Genomic DNA, 6,638 nt, shown 5'->3' on the forward strand with positions numbered 1-6,638 from the left:
ACCAAGGGTGCCGATATTTTTGGTCATGACTGTATGTATGTATGTGAGTATGTATTTATTTTCATTATTTTAGTGTTGTGTGTTACCTTGATGTTTTGTCTTTTGTATCTACAGTGTTTGGGCAGGTCCATTAGCATGAACTTTGATTCATCCTTTCAAGTAGATCATTATATGTCATACTGTATGTCTCTTTATGAAAAATATATATTTGATAAGTTTTGAAAAATACAGTCAAATGCCATCCCATACAACCGTATTGTTACCATTTTTAAATGGTGAATTTCCAATCATAGCTGCCACTGTAACAGTATTTTTACAGTGTTGACAAATTTTTTATTAAAATGATTCCTATATGCAATTTTTTTTGTAGCAGATTGATTATAGAAATATTTTATCACATTTTGAGCACTAAAAAAGCACTTTCAGATCCACAAACTCTCCCCGATCAACTATGCTTCACATTGTGCTCATTAAAAATGCAGGTCTGCCTTGTCACACAGTCTGCCACATAGTTAGCTGGATATGTCAAAGTGACATGGTCAAAGGTCAGAGGTGGTGTGAGTGTGTGTTAGTGTGAGAGTTTTACACGTGCGATGAGTCACTAGTGAAGAGAAGAGTAAGATCACATGCTTCTGTCTCAAATCTCTTCTCTTTTCCCACTCCCACACACACTGCAGTCTCTCAGCTATGACCTTTTTGATCTAATTTTCTAAATTTGTGTTTAAATTTCCACCTACACAAATTAACCCTTTTTTCATTTCTTTTGCATGTCTTGGTTTTTCACTTTTGCATGTCTTGGTCTAAAAATAAATGGCAAACCAAGGGGAGAAAGTTTTGTGTCTTAGATGCTTGTTTCACTATGTGCTACATATAAGTGTAGTTTAAGCAGTGGTTTAGGGGGGCAGGGGGATGTGGTTATAACGGCTGTCTCCCTCCTCTTCACGGTTAATTCCAGCACTAGCTTACAGACTTCTTGTCTTGATTGACCATTTGCGGTGGTGTAAATGATTACAGTAACGTCATGTAAATGATGCTCCTGGGATTGTGGTAAGTGATGCAGCTGGAATGATGGAGTGCATGATGAAGTTTCCATGTATTCATCCCTGACCCAAACTGTCCAGAGCTTGTGCCCTGATCATGTTTAAAAACCTTTAGAGTCTATGTAAAATACAACAATAAGAGGAAAGTTCACCCCAAAAATATCAGTTCTGTCATCATTTACTTACCCTCATGGTGGTCAGAACCCTATTATTTTTCTTCTTCCATGAAACAGAAAAGGACTTTTAGCAGAATGCTGACGCTGCTTTTTTTCCATACAATTTCATGATGAGCTCTCAAGCTCCAAAAGACAAAAAAGTGCTCCATACGACTCAGAATGTCCTATATTCCAAGTCTCTTAAAGCAAAACAATACCTTTGTGTCAGGAAGAAATTTAAGTTATTTACACACACACACACACACACACATGTTCGTTTTTGTGAAAAGTGGGGACATCCCATAGGCGTAATGGTTTTTATAGTGTACTTACTGTATGTGCTATTGCCCTACACCAATCCTACACCTAAACCTACCCCTTACAGGAGACTGTGCATTTCAACTTTCCCCCAAAAAACCTCACTCTGTGTGATTTATAAGCGTTTTGAAAAGTGGGGACATGGGTCAATGTCCTGAAAAGTCACCTTCACCTTGTAATACCTATGTCATACCTTTGTCATTATACAAATCTATGTCCTGACTTTTCACAAAAATGTGCACACACACACACACACACACACAGAAAAGGCCAAAAGAGAGAATTGCAGCAAACTATGAATACAAATGAACACTTTAGGAACGGCCGTAAGTGATGGATAGCTCAGTATTTCCGGGGTTTTGATGAGTGCATTACAGTACATGCATAATTTCCATGCTAGGCAGAAACATGGCCTGGGCATCTTAGACATTGTATAGGAACTTTTGCGGGGATTGAAATATATGCCACACTTTTATGAATTCATGATATGTTTACCTCCCAGCCTGGCTTTGCTGAGACAAGCTGTATTTTCTGAATGCAGATGTTTAGTATTTACATTTCAAAACACTTCCAGGAGTGAATGATTCACATTGTCGTATATGCTCCTGTCATTTGAAACAAACATCTTTCATCTGCAATTATGTTCTTCTCTTGGTGGAGAGTAAACAAGATCCTTAAACAAACAAAAAAAAAGTGTTTATGTCAGTATGAAACGTCTCTGTTACCTGTATTTCACCCTGCAGAATGTAAAGTTGAAGCTGCCTTGCACAGACTGTCTGTTTCATTCAGCTGGTCTCCTCCTGGGCTGATGAGTGGGTGGCACGCTGTGGATTTTCCGCTTCTGTTGTTGATGCTGCAGATCCTATCAGTTTCTGGAACGGGAAACATTATTCCAGTGTTTCATTGAGCAAAAATGCATAAATATTTATGGTGTTTCTTGCAAATCTCTTAACATCCAAATATGGCAAATCACGTATTCATCATAGTTTCGTATCGCATCATGACTTCTGTATGACTAAAAAGGTTTGTGTGTCAACAGTAACCAATTTCCCCACATGAAGACATGCTTCAGGACCCTCTGAAACAATTAAAGAGAAAAATGTCACTGGGTGAAATGGTATAGAAATGTTCATAGTCTCTGAATAAAGTATTTTAGGGCTTATGATGTTAAAACATTGTGTACAATCAGGGCTGTAACCACCACATTTATTCAAATTTAGTGGTCAATCAATGTAGCTTTAATTCCATGTGCAATCAATGTATTTTTTTTATTTGTCCATGCTGTGATCTGTGCTCAAACCATGTCACAATCTACACAACTGGGCTCTTCTCAAACCATTTCTAAGGATTCTCTTTTCATTTCAAAACATTTCATGCATCGGATGCAGTTTGCATTTGATTGACTTCAATCTGTAGCATCTCTCCATGTTTCCTTCAATGTAAAAATGGCTATATAGATAAACACAGCTGAATTGTACAGCCAAATCAAGCTGGAGGCAGGTGAATTATGGCCCTGTCACCATGTTACTTCAGTTTTTCGGAAACATCTCCTCGCGGTACCCTCCATTCCCTTCAACCGCCTGTCAGCTTCATGCAAATAATCTCTCAGACCTTTCAAGGAAGGCTTTTTATATGTAAATCTACTCTGAATCATCTGCTCTTCTCTTTGTAAACATGTTTTATTTGTTGGTTCATCAGTTTATAAGATGCCTGTATAGCATGGTCTCATTATGCGGAAGTGTGAAACACTACATATTGTGGTTATTTGAGATATGCTATGTGGCCTTTTGAGGAAACTGATTTCCGTGACGGAGTAAATTAGAACAGGGTTTGATTTTAATGCAGTTTATGGCGACATCTAGTGAATGAGTTAGTAAACAACAAGTGATTTGTATAAAAAAAGAGTGGGCCTAAATATCCGTGAGATTATAAACATTCTTTCAGAGAAATAATGTGTTTAAGTGTATATAAATTACATTAAGACTAAGTAATTATGAATTTATGACTAAAATGTTAAGAATTTTTGTCGTCGTCGTCTTTTAGTTTTGAAGTTTTTTTTTTTTTTGTAAAAAAAGTTTGTAAACCCAGGTGGTTTTTAGGAACAGAATTTAATGCTGACATTTCTGCAAACCCTATTGTTAAAAAAAATAATGGTGGGCTACTGTAAAAGGATTAGGATATAAAAAGCAATATAATGATATAAAGCCAGCAAACTTATGATGAAATAATGCAGAAAACAGTTCACTTGTCCTTGAAGTGAACTTGAACTTGAAATGATGAAAATGGCATGTCTTTTGTATGTTATGCAACGTAAATCTAAATTTATATAAATTAAAAGGCTTTTTTTCTTTTCTTTTTTTTTGCTTATTTGAAAAGAAAAAGACATCTAAAATTAGCATAAAATAAAGTTACTGAATTTTAGAGTAGGCTAAGCTTTTACACATCACAAAGTATTTTTACACATGACTATAGCCATACAAATGACAATCGAACCATGCATGGATGTGTGTATTTTATAAGCACAAATAAAATGTTTCGTAATGTATGTATGAAAAACACAGTAATGGGCTATTTTAGATTAGTTTGATTCAATCACTAAAAAAGCTGGTCATACTAAAAAGTTTCAATTGAAAACACTTCAAGTGCCTTAATGTGGAAACAGTGAGATCAAACTCAGTAAACACCTACTACGTTATATAGGCAAGCAGATGCGCCCGCAATATGAACGCATATTTTGCGGTTTATATTTTGCGTCCATCTGCTTGCATCTACAAAATGTGCATGATCAATAAAGTATATGCTGAATTTGGACATTTAATGTCACGGTTTTAACACATTGATACTTAATACAAACCTTGTAAAGATAACAGGCGGTCAGTGAGGAAAGTTTGCTTTGATGTCACATGAAAAATATGAATTTATCGTGTAGATCAGTGATGACAGGTGAGTAAAATGTACTGTTCTTTATCTCTCCAGCAGAAGGCAGTGTTGGTTATTACATGTGAGACGGCTGACATCAAAATGTGTATTAGTTTGCATTATATCTGCGTGCGTACTGATGCTTCTTTGCCTACTGTTTTGTTTGTAAAACGTCTGTAAAGATGCTTCTTATCAGTGGGTTTTATTAAGTGTCTTATCTTTATGGCTTAATCTGATCATTTGCCTTAATAACCAGTGCTAACTCTCCTGTCTCTATTATAAGACAGATGATAGACAAAATGGGATATCCTGTACACAATATTTAAACATTAGTCTGTGACGAAGCCTATTTTTGTAGGAAAAAATAAAAAAACCCAGAAATGCATTTTTTTCACTTCCAGTTGATGTGATTTAATTTGCCTTAAATTGATCAGTGACTCTCCTGTCTCTATTATAAGACAGATGATTGACAGCTGAAAACAATGAATGCCATTCAAATGACTTTTAGACAAAATAGGATATACTTTACACCAGCGGTTCCCAACCACGTTCCTGGAGGTCCCCCAACACTGCATGTTTTCCATGTCTCCTTAATCAAACACACCTGATTCTGATCATCAGCTCATTAGTATAGACTCCAAGACTTGAAATGGGTGTGCCAGACAAAGGAGAGATGCAAAATGTGCAGTGTTGGGGGGCCTCCAGTAATGTGGTTGGGAACCACCGCTTTACACAGTATTTAAACAGTTGACATATTTTTGTATTAGGCCAAAACCTGGAAATGAGTTTCCGTTTTATCACTTCTAATTCAGTCGTCCTGAAGTTTTTGGTTACATTGAAAAATGGCGGCTGCTAACAAGTGGCTAAACAGGTCTACAGAAGTCGTCGGTGACGTCTTTTTAATAAATACTAAGAGAGCTGTTGGAAGTCATGCAATCGTGGTTTATAACCTACATTTGGCTATTGTATTTAGGATTCAAAATTCATAAAATTGAGAGAAGTTCATGATGATGAACAAAACGTATAAGAATCATAAACTTTTGTTGGTTACTACTTTTGTTGGTCTTTTGTCGAGGGAACCAGGGTGCAAAAATACGTCTTAATACAGAAACTATAGACACATTTCCAATGGATTACCAAAGAAAATTCTGTTAAAATATATTTAGTTTTATAGCTCTTAACTTTCCATTTTATCCAGGGAACTAGTGTTGTGAAAGTTATTTGTGCACATAAAAGATGCCTGTAATATGGTCTCTAAGACAGGATGAAGCGCAGACAACAGACTGTCCTCTGTGACCATCAGAAGAAGTATAAAGCCAAATGGTTGAAGAAGCGCATCGCTCCGCATTAAGCTACTTTGACAGCTAACCCAGAAAACTCCATCTGACCCTGAGAATTCAGGGGATTGAATGAACAGAAAGCAGGAAAATAGCTCAGTAGCTCCTTTAGAAGTGTGAGTCTAGTCACTTTATATAAGATGATGATACGTGAAGTATTATATCCGGCTGTCGCATTCTCACAGCAACACACCAGAATCCTGATGGAATTATGGCCGATTGTGAAACCTGGTTTTTGTTATACTCAGTCAGTTTGGATACGAAGCCAAACATATGGCTCATCACACTTAATACAAAATTACAGCTTTGATTGTTTTCCAAATGTTTATTTTGCTCCGTAGGTCAAAGAACAGGAGACATGTAATTGAAATAATTCTTCAAATCCTAAAATAGTTTATTAATTACACTGGGCATGCCACCAATAACATGCATTACAGTAAAATTTAACTAATTATTAAAACATCCCTGTTGAACAATTTTTTTATCAAATTTATTTTTTTTTTTTCAGGATAGCTTTCAGGTTATGAGAGTAATTATTTAAAGAATTAAATAAATATAAAACCCTTGCCTTTTTATATTATAATATTTTATGTTTAATAATTTATAATGATAATGTCTAAGACTGCAATTGAATATTTTAATAGGGTTAATGACAAAGATGTAAACGTGACCATACTGTAAAATATTGTTTAAAGGAATTTCAGGGCTTTTCATTAGTGCTAAATCCAAACATGTATTTCTCAGATTTGTTTAGTTTTGATCAGTATTAAAGGGATAAATGACTACTTGTTCCAAACCTGTATGAGCTTCTTACTTCTGTTGAACACAAAAGATGATATTTTGCAGAATGTTGGTAATCAAACAGTTGA

Source organism: Onychostoma macrolepis, chromosome 16, assembly GCF_012432095.1.
Source record: "Onychostoma macrolepis isolate SWU-2019 chromosome 16, ASM1243209v1, whole genome shotgun sequence".
In the NCBI taxonomy this organism is placed as follows: domain Eukaryota; kingdom Metazoa; phylum Chordata; class Actinopteri; order Cypriniformes; family Cyprinidae; genus Onychostoma; species Onychostoma macrolepis.